The sequence below is a fragment of the Benincasa hispida genome, chromosome 6, assembly GCF_027475165.1.
Source record: "Benincasa hispida cultivar pf3 chromosome 6, pf3_genome.v1.1, whole genome shotgun sequence".
NCBI classification, from domain to species: Eukaryota; Viridiplantae; Streptophyta; class Magnoliopsida; order Cucurbitales; family Cucurbitaceae; genus Benincasa; species Benincasa hispida.
In genome coordinates this window covers 34,918,159-34,936,374 of record NC_143483.1, presented here as the reverse complement: position 1 = coordinate 34,936,374, position 18,216 = coordinate 34,918,159, and the positions used below count along the sequence as shown (strand labels likewise).

The 18,216-nt window shown below is 34.3% G+C and overlaps 1 long non-coding RNA gene across 1 annotated transcript; it reads right to left on the bottom strand.

Moving 5' to 3' along the window:
* Window positions 1-724: 724 nt before the first annotated feature.
* On the bottom strand, window positions 725-14,896 carry LOC150035627 (uncharacterized). Its single transcript, XR_016530260.1, has 3 exons — window positions 14,623-14,896; window positions 8,885-8,957; window positions 725-1,113 (listed from the first exon to the last, which is right to left on the bottom strand). It is a non-coding gene; the product is annotated as an uncharacterized LOC150035627 (long non-coding RNA).
* Between the last annotated feature and the right edge of the window lie 3,320 nt (window positions 14,897-18,216).

Sequence of the window (18,216 nt, the reverse complement as noted above, 5' to 3'; positions counted from 1 at the left end):
ACGCAACATAGGAATCTCACAGTTTAAACTAATGGAGGAGACCGTAGGATATGTTGACACATTTTCTTCACCCACTTGCTATGTACTACTTCCTTCATTAACCTTGTTATTAACCCATGCAAATGCTTTTCGAATGGAGCAGTAGCGGTAAAAATGACACGAAGACGAGCATGGATCTCATGGTGTGAACTCTTGGGGACGCGAGAGCTAAAAACGATATATCACAAACATTGTTAATCTCCCACTAAAATGTTCTGAATGTTTGGGTATTTTTTTACTTAGGTATCTCGCGGCTAATCTTAAACAACCTAAGTCTAAACTAATTTTAACCCTCACACTGCTCACGCAAGCTCATAAAACCAGTTAACAATGCTCAACATTTTGGTCATAATCCCCAGGTAGGAGGTGTTACGTAAACCGTCAACTTAAATACCTCTAGCCTTAGACATGATTATGAATCTTTTGAGTTTGTAGCCGAATTTTATACAATAACGGCCTATTTTAACTATTAAAACAAGTTGTTGACCTAAGTGACCATGTTGTTTATCCTTGTTATGGATTTTAATGTCTAATCAAATTTTATAACATCTTATAAAACAATAGACATGCTATCCATCCATAACATCCATCAAAGGCATTAAAAAATAATAGTATACTTATATTAATTTTTAGAAATCCTAAACATGTATACTATATATTATAACTAACTTATAACATAATAATATGCATGCAACATGCTTTCCTATGGTGGGATTTTAAATCTAAATGGTATACTATATACACAAACATGTGTAATTCAAATATGCACAAACATGCACAAACATGTGTAATTCAAACAACTTCAAAGTGAACTAGACCACTCGACCCGACCCAAACTGCCCGAACCGGCCCTCCAGACCTTTAAAAGATGCTGAACCGGTCCAAGGATGGATGAATCGAACTGGAATGGTTGAAAAAACCGATCAAACCGGATCTCCCACGCAAACCCACTCCAACGCGCGCATTGCTGGGCTGGGATAAGCAGCATTGCAACACTCATTCCAGCGTTGTGACTCCATGGGCTCGAACAAGAGTAGTGTTGCAACGCTCTATAGGCAATGTTGCAACGCTAGCCTGATAGAAGTTGTTCTTCAGTTTTCTTCTACGGAGCTTGCCCGTTTTAATCTTCAATTATAGCCTAATTTGGACTCGATTGACTCTAATAAAATTATAGACTCTATAGCACACATATAAGCTCATCAATTAAGGGCTAACTACAAATTAAACTTCATAATTAAAGAGAAATCTAATGCCAAAGTCAAATTTCAACAATATCAGTCATAGAAACATACAATCTTAGAAATTCACCCACCAAACTCAAATTAACGATAATTAAGTGCTTAAATCATGCTTTGATACCAATTGATAGAGTAAACTAACATGCAGCAGAAGAAATTAGAATCGATAAGCACTCTAATTACACTTAATTTGAGTTTAGAAACATGAATCGAAAGAAAATTTCAGAGAAAAGGTTTCAAGAACTACAATCTTTGATGAATCTCAATAATACCAGCTTCTCTCCATGAATTAGGTTTCCAAAATACCAGAGGACCACCACAAGGATCTTTGATACTATCCTTTAACTTGGAATGAGAGGTGGAATCTCATAATTGAGGTCAATTGATTGAGAGAAGATGAGGATTTAGAGAGAATTTTTGGAAATAACCAATTTCAACTTGCGGGAGTTCTTAAATCTTATCAAATCATATGTATTTAAGCAAGTTAATCATCTAAGCATTTTAATCTCAACTTAATGACACCTCAAGTAGTTGATTATTAGAGGCTAGGTGTTTCAATTTGGTGAAACCACTCCAATTAGAAAAGAAATGTTGGCATAGTGGAATTTTCCATTTTAAAATTCAATTTTGAATTTAATTTTAATTTTCACTAAAATTAAAAAAATTAAAAAAGAAAAAAGAAAATTTTATTGTATGACAAATACATTTTAAGAAAGCAATGCCATGACTTTAACTTTTTTTTAATTGCAGGTGTGCAATCACATAACGATTATATAGCAATCACATAGAAATTAGATAGCAATCACATAACAATCACATAGAAATCATATAGCAATCAAATTTTCAGGGCAGAAGTTTTTTGACATGTTTGTAAAAAAGAAAAACCTAGGGACACACGCTCAATTTTCAATTTTTTTTTATTATTATTATTAAAGTTGCAATTGCCCTAAATTAAAATCAAATCTGAATTTTGATTTTCAAAATTTGAATTTTTTATTTAGATAATTAATCAAACAATTTTAATTAATTATTTATTTAATAATTTAATATTAAATATTAAATTAATCGATCAACTAATTCATAAATGAATCTTATTTATATAAACCAATATTTAAATATTCTAATCTCTCCGATTTCGTTTAATTTAAACACAATTAAATGTTTTAATTATATCGAATATAATTAATCAAACCCTATATGGAATTTGAACACTTCAAATTCAAAACTCTAATTCTGAATTTGAACATTTTAAATTTGCTCACTTCATTAATCCAAGATATATTTTACGAGCTTGTAGAGAGACCTTATGAACTTACAGATCATAAGCTCCAATGATTTGAGATTAATTGTCTAAACTTTTGAAATCGAATGAATCATTATTCGTTAACTACTGAGACACACCACTATAACTCGATAGTTGCACTCTCCACACTATAGCCTTATTTTTATCCAATTTAACCATAATTAGTAAGTAAATCCGTCACAGGTCATTCGTATTTATAGGTAGTTCAAAATTACCATTTTACCCCTGTAAATACATCTTGCTCCTTAAGCTCCCACTGATCCTCCATTTGAACAGTTGGTTTATATCCAACATATAAACCATGACCCTCTCGATCATAAGAGGGCGGGGCCCCATTATTCAAGACCTGGAATCAGTGTGTAAGAGAACAACCTATCTAATAACCCTAAGTCGAGTATGAGTGAATTCCATCTTGCAGAACTATATCCCCAGCTATCTATCCAGTCTTACCTAAAAAATGAAAGGCTTATTGAGCAGTGCTGTTGAACTACTCTCACCTATGCAGATCAAAGGATAACTCTGAATAAATAGGAGTTCATAGTTACCTCAAGATTAGGATCGACCCTAGGTCATTGAACTTGAAATAGTCAATTTTAACAGTAAACTTTCGTTATAAAGAAAATTGACTATTTCGAGGTCTAGTCTTATGCAAACTCATTGCATATGATGCCTTCACTCACATGTCTCCACATGAATGATTTTGGGATCACATTATTTGTATCAGTATACAATAATTGGCTGCATCCAATAGTGTCACGAGGATGAGGTACCCAATCTCATCCATATACTTATAAACTATTTTGACTATATATTAAAACTTGATCCTCTTTTATGTCACCACATAAAGTTAAAGTATTCATATTATAGCCATTGATTCGTTTATTGGATTTTTATAACAGAATGCAATATCAACAATTTATTGAATAAAACACTCAATAACACTTTTATTGATAAATAGAATATGTTAACAATATTTACGAATTGCGAGTTTAGAACATTCCCAACAAGCAGGTTACTGCAGACGGCTTATAGAGGGATTCTCAAAGATAGCACTTGCTCGGACTAGTGTACTAAGAAGAATGCTAAATTTGAATGGTCTGAGCAGTGTTAGAAAAGCTTCTAGGAGTTAAATCAGAGGTTAGTATCAGCACCTATCTTGACTCTTCAAATTCCAGTGAAAGAGTTTGAGATATATTGTGATTCTTCCAGACACCTAGAGTGTGTTCTGATGCCGGAAGAGAAGATAGTGGCTTATGCTTCAAAATAGTTGAAAAATCATGCGTATAACTATCCAACACATGATCTGGAACTAGCATCAGTTGTCTTAGCACTGAAGATTTGGAGACATTACCTATTCGATGAAAGGTATCATATCTTTATTGATCATAAGAGTTTAAAGTATATCATTGAATAGAAGTAACTAAACCTGAGGCAAAAGAGATGGCTAGAGTCAATCAAAGACTATGATTGTATTATTGAGTACCATCCAGGAAAAGCTAACGTGGTAGTTGATACATTGAGCTAGAAATCTAGTCATCCTAAGGCTATATTGTTACAAGAGTTAAGAACTGCAAATGTTTCTTTAAAGTTGGAAATTTAGGGACCTTGTTGGCCTATTTCTAGGTAAGACCTATCATGCTGGATGACATTATCAAAGAACAACCAGGAGATCTGAGTCTCAGAAAGTTGGCTTACGAGGTAAGTAAGAACCAGAGGGCGAATTATGATCTAAGTTTGGATGGAACTCTACTGAAGGAGAATAGGTTGAGCGTGCCTAATAGTGTGATTCTGAAAAATGCTATCTCAGAAAAGGCCCGCAGTTCAACTTATGTTATGCATCTAGGTTGTACTAAGATGTATTGAACCTTGAAGAAGTCTTATTGGTGGCTTGAAATGGTGTGTTAGATAATAGAGTATGTAGATAGATGCTTGATCTGTCAGTAGGTTAAACCGGTGCTCAGAGACCAACAGGACTTCTAAACCCAATTTCATTGCATGAGTGGAAGTGGGAACATGTAACCATGGATTTCTTATTTTGATTACCCAAGACTCTTAGTGGATATGATGGTATATGGGTAATTGCTGATAGGCTCACAAAGATAGCTAGTTTCTTGCTAGTAAACTAACATTTACACTTGACAAGTTAGCCAAGCTTTATGATGACAAGATAGTGAGCCAGTATAGAGATTTAGTATCGATAGTATTAGATAAGGATCATAGATTTACCTCAAAGTTCTGGCCAAGTCTACAAGGAGCTCTTGGAACTAACCTGCATTTCAGTACAACATTTCATCCTCAAAAAGATGGTCAGTAAGAAAGGACCATTCGAACCCTAAAAGAGTTGTTGAAAGCATGTGTGTTGTAGTTCAAAGGCAGTAGCAACAATTATCATTCCATTATTGGAATGGAACCATATGAGGCATTGTACAGGAGACGGTGTAGGGCTCTAGTTTATTAGAATGAGGTAGGTGAAAGGAAGTCAAGAGGCCCAGAGTTAGTTCAAGCTACCTTAGAAAATGTTAAGATAATCAGGGACAACTTGAAGATAGCCCGAGATTGTCAAAAGAGTTACGCGGATAAGAGAAGAAGGGATTTAGAATTTGAGGTTAGAGATCGACTTTTCTTCAAATTATCACCATGGACAGAGGAAAAGTAAGTTGAGTCCAAGGTATATAGGACACTACGAGATAGTAGAACAGGTTGAACCAAAAGGTTACAAATTAGCTTTACCTTCAGAATTATCTAAGATACATGATATCTTCCATGTACCTATGTTGAAGAAGTATATTCCAGATCCATCTCATGTTTGATAGCTCAAAAAAGTAACTATAATTCCTAGCTTAACTCATGCTCGTTAATAGATTTTTAATGTTAATTATCCTACTTTGTAGGTATCATGCAACCAAGAGGTAGAATCAAGCATATGAAGCCAAACGGGGTTAATTTAAAGTAATTTTGGGTCAATTTGAGTATCCGGGCTTCAAAGAAGTAAAAATGGCCAAACTGCCCTTGACATAGGCGTCGCAACACTCATCAATCCTTCAATCTAATGTTGAAAGGCAGAAATTGTGGAAGTAGGGCAGCGTAGTAACATTGTCCCTAGTGTTGCAACGCTACAAGTTTTGATGAAATTCCCAGCGTCTGTGCGCGCACCTCTTGCGCAACTTTTGCACAACCTAGTGTCAGGATAGTGTCGTGCCTATACCCCAACGCTCGAGGCTATCCGCGTAACAACATTTCAACGCCAGCATGCATCACGTGAGGACAAGGTCCAGCTTCTACTCCAATGTTGACACCTAAGTCAAGTGAACGAGCACCTACCCTAAGTGTGTGTCATGTGTCCATCTATGCACATAGTGTACTTAGCTTGCCAAAGTCTAGCATTTCACCTAATCTTTAAATCTAAGCGTTGGTAAGTTAAGTGGAGTTCTTAAAGGAGTGTCAAGTTTTATTTAATATTGTGGGTGGACTCAAAAAAAGGCTTAAAGTACTAGGTTAGATAAAGTAAGTAAGCTTAAAAGGGAGATAATGTCATTAACTAAGGGTTATTTATGTATTTGGCAGGCCAAACATAGATAAGGAAGGTCTATAACCACTTAGGAGCTAGCATGTGACAGTGAGTGACAAAGTTTAATGAATGTCATCCTTAATGTGATTTCTAAGTATATGTTTGATCAATGTTTTACTTCAATTTTTTCAAGCATCCTTCATGTTGAACACATAAGTTTTAAGGGATGTTTTCTTTAAGTTGATTTCGATGGATAGTTCACCCTAAAGTATGAGTATGTTGGATGGATGATCCACCCCAAAGTAAGGTTTTCTAATATATGCCATAGCAAAGTTTTCTCTTAAAGTATGTTGTGTGCTTCAATAATTTTAAAGCAAAATTATATCTTATTGAGCTAGATGCCAATGGTTTCAAAGCATGGATGGTTGCTAGAGGAAAGTTTATAAACTATGTTTCTATGCAAATTCTTAAGAATGATTTGATCAGTGAAAGCATTCCTAATATGTTATGAATTTCTATATTATACTTGTCTATTTGAATACCAAGTTTTCTAAGGAATGCTTAAGAGTTAAAGTACTATGTATTTTCGGTTAATAGAATGTTTTCAGTACTCTCATAACAAAAACTTATAATCAAGGTAATAAAGGTATTCGAATCCTCTAATACTCAAGGAGAAGAAGGTATCCAAGGTAAACAATTTTAATATGTTTATATTAGCCTTTGGGGTATATCTACGTGCACGTATGATTATTATCGACGTTGACTGTGTTGAGACTATTCTACATCAGCTAAGGTTATCAACGTTTGAGTGTATAAGAAAAAGGGGTTTTACCTCAACTAAGGCAAATGAGTACAAAGCAAAGTATGAATGTATGATGAGATCAGTCAAAGCTATGTTTTGTTTTCAAGGTTTTTAATATGTTAATAAAAAAGTTTCTGTACTTGAGCTAAGTTTGTTTTCTTGACCTTGAAGCTATGAAAGTATTTTTGTTTACCAGTCATTCTTTGAATATTTCAATATGCCTATATTTTTTTTAGTTTATATTCTAAAAGTTAGTCACTCACTGGGAAACTTTTAGCTCACTCTTTTCAAATGTTTTTATTTTCAGTAGCGACCGATTTTTCGGAGCCTAGCTTACAGTTGCCAGTCTACCACAATATGAAGATCCCTGATAGACCAGAAGTGACTTAAGTTGATGTTATCTCTTTTTAGGCATTAGAACTATTGTATATGTCATGAGAAGGGTACAACCTTAAGTTTGGATATATGCGGAAGTGGTTGTATGTGAACTTAGTTTGAAGTATGTATATAAGTTACAATTGGGTTGCTTGTTGTTAATAAGTTCTGAATGTCTACAAGTCTATAGCTAGGAATGCATGGATAAGTTATTATGTTTATAAACTATGTATCGGGTTAAAGAGGTGCGAGGAAACAGGTTATAGGTACTAGTTAGGCAGTAGGAGTCAGAAGAGGGTTGACATCTGTTGTCCTCACATCTCTTCTCAGGTTAAGAAGGTAGCCCGAGAGGGGGTGTGACAGTGATCACAACATGGAATTGGACAAGATTGAAGAATTGTCTTTAGAGGTAACTCTCTTTTCCTAGAATTTCTTCTGTCTACAACATGCTTAGCTTAAAATATATTTAAAACTCCTCTATTTTTTCTGTTAATTCGAAACGTAAATTAAAAGCACACGTGTTCACGTGCTTCTACTATGGGATGCAATCGCTTAAATGGTACAACATCTGATCGTGCTTTCGATTTTGTTTTGGGTTGTAAAACAAGTTGTGTTTTTTATTGCATAATGTATGTGGGGTTTGCAAAATAGACAACTTCAAATTTTTGCATTAGATATAACTTTTTCCATTGATTGATCGATGTAAGAGCTCGTTGTTTTGGACATTGTAATTTTGTAATCGAGTCTGTAAGTCTGGTTTTTTCATTTCAGAGAGTTGGTTATAAAAAAGGCCGAAAATAGAGGTGGAAAGACGATTTTTAGAGGGCAAACCCGAGAAGTTTTAGTACATATTTCTATCGTCCATTGTCTTTTGTACGTTATTAAAAGGTTTTGGGCCTCATTTTTTGTTCACCATGGAAAGGTGAAAGCGTGGTCGGGTGGCACTTCGGTAAGAAATATTGTCGGAGTACCGCATGATAAGAAATACCAGTCGCACGCTCCGACAATTTCAGAAGTCATTCTTGCATTCGTGGATCGTGTTAAAGCTGCAGTTTTCATCCGTTTTCTTTGTTTATTTAATGTTTTTATTTTTTAATGAAATTAATATAATTTTGTTATACTAATTTGATTATATTAATTTGATTTTGTTTTAGAATGTCAAAATTCGGTCTATTTTTGTTGTTTATTTTAATTTTTACATTTGATATATGATTAAATTAATGTTAATTATATATTGCATAATGTATATCATATACTTTAAAATCTCACCTTAGGTTAAACATATTCATGCATCATATTCTAATAAAAATACTATTTTATTGATTGCATGTTATTTAAACATGTCATACATCATATTTTAATATAAGTGTTATATTATATGATACGATATTTATTGTTTTCATTAATATTAATATAACAGTTATATTAATTAATGTAAAGGCATGATCAACATCATATTTATGAAGGAACTCTAATGAAAGAACCTTGAGCTGAAGCAGAATGACCAGATTCCATAATTTATTGAATGCAAAGTTTTACAGTAAATAAACAACAAGATATACATTTACAACTAAATAATAGCATGCTTTAAAAGAAAAAAGGGTTTTAAGAAACCTCACCTTTGAAGATCTTTTCTTCGCGTTTTTCCTTCGAACAATCACGAGCAACGTGAAAACCTTCTTCAAGATAATCCTAGAACAAAAACCCGAAGACTACCACAATGAAACATTGGTATTCTTGGGGTGAGAACCCAGTAGTGGTGGGCTCTGAATATTTTGGTTAAGAGGGAAAGTTTAAGGTGGAGGAGGAAGAAGATTGAGAACTTTCTAATCTCAAGACAAAACTTACATAACGCTTCTGTAACCTCTTAATTGTTCAACCAATTTCAACGTTAAGAACAAGAAGAAAAATAATTTTCTTTTTATTCTCTTTTGCCAAATAGATAACCACCCCCACTAATGTGGGTGGAGAGAAAAGATAGGGAAGGGAGTTGTAACATCCTTCCTTATTATTAAAATAATAATAATAATATAAATATAAATATGATAACTAACTTATCATATTATATATATATATATACACATATATATTAAATTATATGTTATATCAAATATAACATATAACCTATAGTTTTAATATTGTATCATATACTATATAGACTATAGTTTCTTTTCTCTATTATACGACACTTAATATAAATCTCATTTATATTAAATTTAACAACTATGAATCCCATTCATAGAAAATATATTTGAATCTCATTCAAATATTTATTTTCTACTATTAAGCTATAATATATCAAATACATTATGACAATTATATCATATATAATTGAAACAATTTAATTATATCATATATAATGAAATCCCTCTATTAATTTGAACAATTAAAATTAATCCAACAATTGATTATCAATTAAATCCTATTGAGCTACCAAGGTGACCTTATGGACCTGTAGCTTGAAGCTCCAACAGTACATGAATAATTAATTAAACTCTTTAATTACATTATTCACCATTCATTAATTGTCGGGCACTCCACTAAAGACCAACAGTTGTACTCTTTGCACTACAGATATATTTTTGTGTCCATTGAATATAACCAATCAACAGTGATAACGGGAAAAAATGCACGTTATTACAGTGCTAAGTTATAAAACAATGCAGGATTGTGATGTTAAAAATATACAATATTGCGATTGCATGCATCCATCGCATGAACACAGTTAACTTATGTATTTTTGTGTAGAAAATGCATTGACGCAAGGCGAAAAATGCGATCAAAAGAAATCAACGGCCGAGTGCATTAAGAGATTGCGTTAATGCAAGGCTATGCGATCATTTGCGCTCGCGAATATCTACTTAAAAAGGTCGCCGCATAGAGCCAACGCATCATGGTGGGCGCATCTGGGTGAAAATCGTAATAAATCACGATGAGACAGAAAGCTGATGACGGTCGATTCCGAATTAAGTTGACAAGCCGTTAACGAACTACTTAGCAAGTACACTCAACTTTTCGGTGACAAATATTCAACGCATCAGATAGAGAATTAACGTCATCTCATCAGTACAATCATAAGAGAGAAGAAGCCTTTTACCCCGAAGCTCTATAAATACCAGAGGCCGCCTTCAGTGAAGGAGTTCGTGCAGTTCAATAATTTTTCCCATAAATAGATACTTAGCCTCTTCATAGTTTTTCTTATACTTAGAAGGCGGAGCGAGAGAAGGGAAGAGACGTTGAAAGATCACCTTGGTCAACTCGAGAGAGAACCCAGGAGTACGGGTGTACATAGTCCGGGTTGGGCCGGGTTGGAAGATTTTTGTGGACCAACCCAAAAATTCGGGTTGGCTAATAATGAACTTTATTAGTTATTTTTTTAATTTGATTGTTTTTTTTAACTTATATATATATATATATTCGGGTCGGGTCGGGTTGAGCCGACCCTGAAATGGGGTAACCCGAGACCCAACCCAAATTTAATATTTTTTAATATTTTTAACCCAATCCAATTCAAAATAAAATCTAACCACACCCAACCCTTGCGGTTTGGGTTGGGTATCCGAGTTGGTCGTGTTACCAGGTTTTTTTAACACCCCTACCCAGGAGGCGTGGAAAAACAGAGAGAGGGCCGACCTTGCGAGAGCAAGATTATCTTTTGAGCAGAGTAGAAACGAACAGTGTAAAAGCCTTGGGAAGCAAGAGATTGCTACCAGGCTCTTTATTCTTATTCCGGATTGTCATTCTGTATTTCGATCATATATCTATAAAATGAAACTCGCTTATCTACATCTATCCACTCTCTTTAAAACACATATGGTAGATAAATCTATCGAATGGGTTGAGAAGAAATTAGCTAACATGACCTACGATTTTCATTGTATGCGATCAAAATTGTCTTATGCTGCGCCCATCACCCCTTTAGAGCTACTCGAGAGAGGGTCTAAAGAAAGAACCTAAGACTTGAGAGAGCTAGGTTAGAATCTAGACTCAAGAGAACAAGATTAGATCTGCATAAGCAAGAGATAGAGACTTAGAGATAAGCTCTGTTTGTCAACATGCATCGCATGCACCCTAGAGATAGGTTATAGTATTATGCGGTCGCCTTATATGTGTGTGTGTCAATTGTCATCGCATAGACAAGAATAGAGGCTTATGTGTAGGTCCTATACGCATCATCGCATATACTGCATGCATTCTAGAACTAGAAACCATAGCATTTGTATTGAGAGATGATTTGCTATTGTATGTGTGTAGCATGATCGCATAACATGAACGCATCCTAGGAAGTGTTAGCTGAACCCCTTCTCAACCCGTTCCCCCACATATTCATCGCATCTTTCGTAATATTAGCTCTTTTTTTAGCTTCGCCGCAAACATTTTATTCTGTAAACAACAACCCAACGACTCTTTGATTTATTTGTTACCGCAAAATAATCTAAAAATTATTGCCGCATATTATTTTTCTTAGTTCCTAAGTTCGACCCTGGGCTTACCAGGAAACTCAGTAGGATTTATACTTGAGTGCTGCTGAGAAAACATGTTGCACAATGCATTTTCCATCACCGCAATTCCTTTCATTATTTCACTGGATAAAATAACGCATCAAATAGTACGATGACCTTTCACAAATTGCGCATAAGTACAGCTATGTCAAATTACCATTTTGCCCCTGTAGTTATATCTAACACTTTAAGAACCACCGATCCCTCTAATGAACAATAGATCATAGTCCTACTATGACTAAACCCCTCTTGGGCCAGGAGGGTGTGGCGCTACATTGTTCAAAACCCAGAATCAGCCCTTAAGGGAGCAATTGATCAACTTACCCCTACCTTGAGGAATGAGTGAATTTCATCTTGTGTAGTTATGTTCCCAGTTTCCCAATCAGACGAATCCCCAAAATGGTAGGCTTGTTGAGTTGGCGATCTGGCCAGTCTCACACATAGAAAATCAAAGAACCGTTCTCATAGGCAGGAGTTCACAACTCACTCAGAATACAGGTCATGTTACCTATGGTCATTCTGTTGAAATATAAGTCTCTATTATGAACGGTGTTATATAATGAGACTAAACATTTCGTGATCCGGTCTTATATAAACTCCTTTGTGTAGAATATACCCGCTCGTATGTCTATACATGAATGATCAGGATCGGATCATTTGTAGCACTTTACAACAATTGTAATACCTATAAAGCGGGATATACTCGTAGTGTTACCAAGATAAGTTACCCAGCCTTATCCATCTACTATAGAGCATTTAGGTTATCAGTTAAACATGATCCACCCGTATGTCACCACATACATGTTTAAGTTACAAAGATAAACTTGGATATTAGTTTATTGGTTTGTGGTTAATGCAACTAAAATATCACATATTTTATAGACAACGTGAACAAAATATCATATATTTTATTAAATACATAAAGAGTTTGTTCAACAATGTTTACAAACTATAGGATCCTATGAGATTTAGGGCATCAACCCCAACAATTTAAATATAAATATTATATATAAAGTTTAGGTTAATTCCTAAAGTATGTACATGTTGGGGATGATGCCCTAAACTCTCATTGGGTCCTATACTTTGTAAACACAATATTGAACAAACGCTTGTGATGTAATAATATATGATATTTTCTTCACTTTTATCTATGGAACATTGAATGTTTTAATTGCTTTACCACAAACCAATAAACTAAGATCCATGGTTGTCATTTGTAACTTAAACATGTATGTGGAAACATACAGGTGGATCATGCCTTAAGTTATAACCAAAATGGTCCGTAGTATATGGATTTAGGAGGGAAACCTTATACTGGTAATGCTACGGATACGGCCCGCTTTGTAGAATAGTTACAAGTGTTGTGACTTGCTATAGATGGTTTGATCCTAATCATTCATGTGGAGACATGTGAGCGGGGGCGTTCTATAATAAGGAGTTTATATAAGACTGGAGCACGAAGTGTTATAGTCTCATTATATAATCCTGTTCATGAAAGAGATTTCACTTCACTAGGATGACCATAGGTAACATGACCTCAATCCTGAGTGTGTTGAGAACTCTTGTCTTTGTGGACGGTCCTTGATTTGCACGGATGCGAGTGGCCAGATCACTGACTCAAACCTACCACTTTGGTTACTCGTTTGATTTGGGAGTTGGAAACTCAACTACACAAAATGAAATTCACTCATTCCCCAAAGCAGGGGTAAGTAGATAGATTGCTCCCTTAAGGGTTAATTCCAAGGCTTGAACGATGTGGCACACCACACCTTCTCATGACCGAGAGGTGTCTACACATAGTAAGATTATGTTGTATTGTTCATTAGAGGGATCGGTGGTACTTAAGAAGTTAGATGTAACTACAGGAACAAAACGGTAAATTGGCCCAGTTATACTTACGAGCATCTGTGAAGTGTAATCGTACTGTTGATTGGTTATATCCGATGAACACAGTAATATATATGTGGTGAGAAGAGTGCAGTTGTCGATCTTTAGTGGAATGCATGGCAGTTAACGGATGGTGGATCTCTTGGCTAAAGAGTTTGATTGGGGTAAAAATAAGATGTCGTCTTCATGCCTCTAGGACCAAATAAATTTGTTTACTCCATTATTACTCCTATTACTACTAGATGGCAGCAATAGCGGCAAGTTCGTGCTCGTCCACAGGTAACCAATATCTAGTTAAAATAATCAATAAATTCCATGGTATTTGGGGGGCGGGAGAGTTAATTAAAAATCATGCCAGAAATGAGTTTTGGAAGAAATAGTAAAGCTCAAATTTTTGTTTTACAAGAATTTCTCAATGAAAAGTACTTAAAAATCTGTCTGTTAATTTCTAATTCTATCAGCAGAATTAAAAAATATATGCAAATTCGTAAATCTCATAACCTATTAGAAGATATCTATCCAATTGCTTATTCAGTTTATCAAGAACAAAGTTCATGCTTAATCCTAAATTAATCAAAAGTATTTCTTTCTCAGCAATTTCCATACTTAATCATAATTTACATAAAGAACTAAGGTTCAGTGTTGTGACATTCCATAAACTAGAAAGCCTAGTTTTATGATTTGATTTATTGGATGAATCAAATTAGGTCAAACAAGCAAGATTTTAGAAAAATTCTTAGTTCTAGCAAGAATCCTTAAATTTTGCAACCTATTTCACAATTATGCTTAGCACCATGTAAAATTTTCTAAAAAGATTTTAATGAAAATGAGTCATCAATTCATTTTTACTAAAATATATCGAGAATCAACACAAATTTCATCCAAGAATTCATGAATATTGCATAAAGAATTCAAGAAAATCCTCAAGAATTGAAATTCACTAGCTATTCCCAAGTAAAAAGGCTTACCTTAGCCTAGAAACATCTTGAATCTTCAAGAAGTTATTAAGAAATTACAAGTAAAATTGAAAAGAATGAAATAATAAAGAAAGAATTTTGAAATGGTGAAGTGAATCTTGAAGAATTGATTGAATTTGCTTGGAAAAATCTCTTCTAACAAAACAAGCCTTCCTTTTTTAATCAATTCTTCAAGATTCACTTCTTTTCAATTTTACTTCACCATTTCAAACCTTATTATTATTTCATTTTTAATCGTAGCATAAAGCATAAAGCATATAGTAATGGTGTTGGGGTTACGCTGATGATGCTGAGGTGCGCGTGCATCTTTTTATCAAAATTCGTAGGATAACTACACTACACTATTATGATGGCTACTACCTTTAAGCGTAACACTAAAGCATAATGGGAGGGTAGCTATGCTATGATGATGCGCTGAAAGTGGGCATTCTGTCTTCTAGCATAACTCTGCACTGTGCATGGCATTGTTATGCTACTAGGAGTGCCATTTTGGTAATTTTGCCAAATTTTTGCTATTTGATGTTACAATGCTCCAAATTAACTTCTTTTGGTTCATTTTTGTTCCAATTTGACTTTTCTACTCTTTGGACGAATATTTCCGACAAAATATAACATTTAATGTATAAATTTGCACAAATAAGGAAAATTTAAGCTGAAAATCCTAGCACTTTTATGGTGCTATCAAACACCCCCAACTTAATTCTTGATCATCTCGAGTAAGGTAAAAATAATTCAATCATGCATAAAAGAATTTCTATTTACTCAGTTAAAATGGATCTAATCACAAGTCTTAGATGTCATTTAAGCAATGCAAACAGTCACTTAATAATCCAAATTAACACATTCATTTTAAACTCATTGTAAAAAGCCTTTTCAAATAAGATCATGTATGAATGAACGCAAAGCTTATAAATTTTAAAATCAAAGAAAGCCCAAAAAGGTTTTATCCTACTCATATTTCATTTTTCCTCTACTCTGGCTCGATTATCGGCCTAAGACAACGGTGCCTAACTCACGCGCACAAAAAATAGAGGGCATTTATTTTACCTAGAGGGATAGCTTTCACACACCCATTGTAGGGAACCAATCCACTCTTTTCTCGTGGGATCCTAACTTATCACAATGGGGGTAGCTCTTTTCACATCTATCCACGCACACACGTGCACTTTTTGTTTATGCAAGCTAACATTGCTTTTTTTTTTTTTAAGATTAATTTACTTTTTGTGCAACTATTTTGCTTCTCTCTCTCTCTCTCTCTTTTACCTCACACACACTAGGCTTCTTTTATCCACTTTGTCTAGTTTTGCTCAAAATAAATATAAAAAAAGAAAGGTTATTCTAAAGCCAAAGGTAGGAGCCAAAGGTAGGCATTTTGAGGTGACAACGAAAATCCGAGAAAGATAATCTGTTTCTAAGATTCTAAGATTTGAAAATTTCTCAGCAAATTTTTTTATTATGGATGAAATTGCATGAAATCTTTTTTTAAATGGGCTCAAGATCATGAAAGAATTTCTCATATTAAGATCATGAAAGCATAAACACAATAAGTGTATCATTGACTCTCATTGAAAATAAATGAATAACTGAGCAAACATCATGCATTCATCACTCATTCAATCAGTCACTCAATCATTCGAAAAAAAATGGATCATCATCAAAACTATCAAAATACCCAAAATATCATGGAATATCACAGAAGCACAAATTTTGGATCATCTTCTTCTATCAATCATAAATTTATTCATCAATCCTAAGCCAAACTAAAGACAACATACATGCAAAATAGTCATGCTTAACCACACCCACCCCCAACATTCAAAGCAAACATTGTCCTCAGTGTATTATGCTAAAAACTAAAGCATGAGGACAAATGAAAAAGGAGGGAACAAAAAATCTCCAACAACTTTACAAGAATTATCTTTATAGAAAAAATTGATAGAAGAGAGTGAAACATTTTTGAAATACACATCAAAATCAAAGTCAATAAAGGGAGTCATCAGTTGATCAGAATTATCATCGGCAGACATTACAATCTCATCAATCTCATCATGGGTTCTAACAAAACACAAGTACAAGTACTCTTCTGGAAATTTCGTAGCATCATGTATATTTAACGAAACTATATCTCCATCGAATTCAATAGAGAGAGAACTTTTATCTACATATATCCTGGTTTTAGCAGTTTTTATAAACAGCCTCCCTAGAAGAATCGTAAAGGTCGATGGGAAAGCTGACTCATCCATTTTTAGAATGTAAAAATCAACTGGGAATATTAAGTCATCTACTTTAATTAGCACGTCTTCAACTAACCCTAGTGGTTGGATAAATGATCTATCTGCTAATTGTATACAAATTGTGGTCTTTTGTAAATCATTCAATTTAAGATCCTTGCAAACATGAGAAAGCCTTACATTTATTGAGGCACCAAAATCAAGCATAACATGCAAGAAAGATTTATCTCCTATAACACATGGAAGAGTGAACATACCAGGATCTTGGCATTTTTTAGGCTTTTTCTTTTTAAGCATAACAGATACGTTCTTACTCACCACGACTCTATCCTTATCCTTACCTTTCCTCTTCTTTGTGTAAAGCTCATTTAGAAATTTTGCATACCTCGAGATTTGTTGGATTGCATTCAGAAGTGGTATGTTGATTTGCACTCTTTGAAACATTTTGATGACCTCCTCATCTCTATCGTCCTGCTTAAGTCTAGCCAACCTACTCGGGAAAGGTACTTTAGGTATGCAAGGCTCAATCAAGGGTGAGGGAGATGATTTTACCTTAAGATTTGTAGGAGTCGATTGTGATGCTTTTGCTTCACTTTATTTTTCTTCTATTACCTCTTCTTGTGGTGTGACAAGAGATATAATAGAGTTGGCAACTTCCGTGGAAGAGGTAGGAGAGATCTCCTTACCAAATCTAAATGTGATTGCACTTACATTGGCATGATCAGGTTGAGCAGAAATTTTTTTGATAGGATATACAAGCATGCAACGAAAGCAAATAGAATCAATAAGCACTCTAGTTGCATTTAATATGAGTTTTAAAAGCATGCTTTGACAAAAAATCAGAAGACGGTTTCTTAACAACATACCTTTGATGAATTCTCCTAACTTCAAGCTACTCTTCACGTGATTCCAGCTTCAATTCAGTAGTGAACCACCAAGAGATCTTCTCTACTATTCTCAGCCTTGATTTTGAGTGGTGGAACTCCAATTAGAGTGAATTTGTGAAGGGTGTTTGTGTGGGTTTTTGGTCAAGATGAATTTTTGCAGCAATCTTCTAAAGAACTCATAAATCCCCCCTTCCAATCTTCAATTTTAAAGCTTTTTATACTCAAAGTGCATGCAAGCACTCAAACTTAGTTCAATGCCAGCAGCAACTTGATGAAGAAGTGGGATTTTACGTGTAAATTTTGGAGGAACACCTCCTACTTGGTGTAAAATGTGGGAAAAGCCCACTCAAACCAAGTTTTCATTTTTCAATTTCAAATTTTAATCAATTCCAAAATTAACTAAAATTTGATTTAATCAGTTCATAATTAATTAAATCTAAAACACCAAAATTCAATTTCTGAAATTT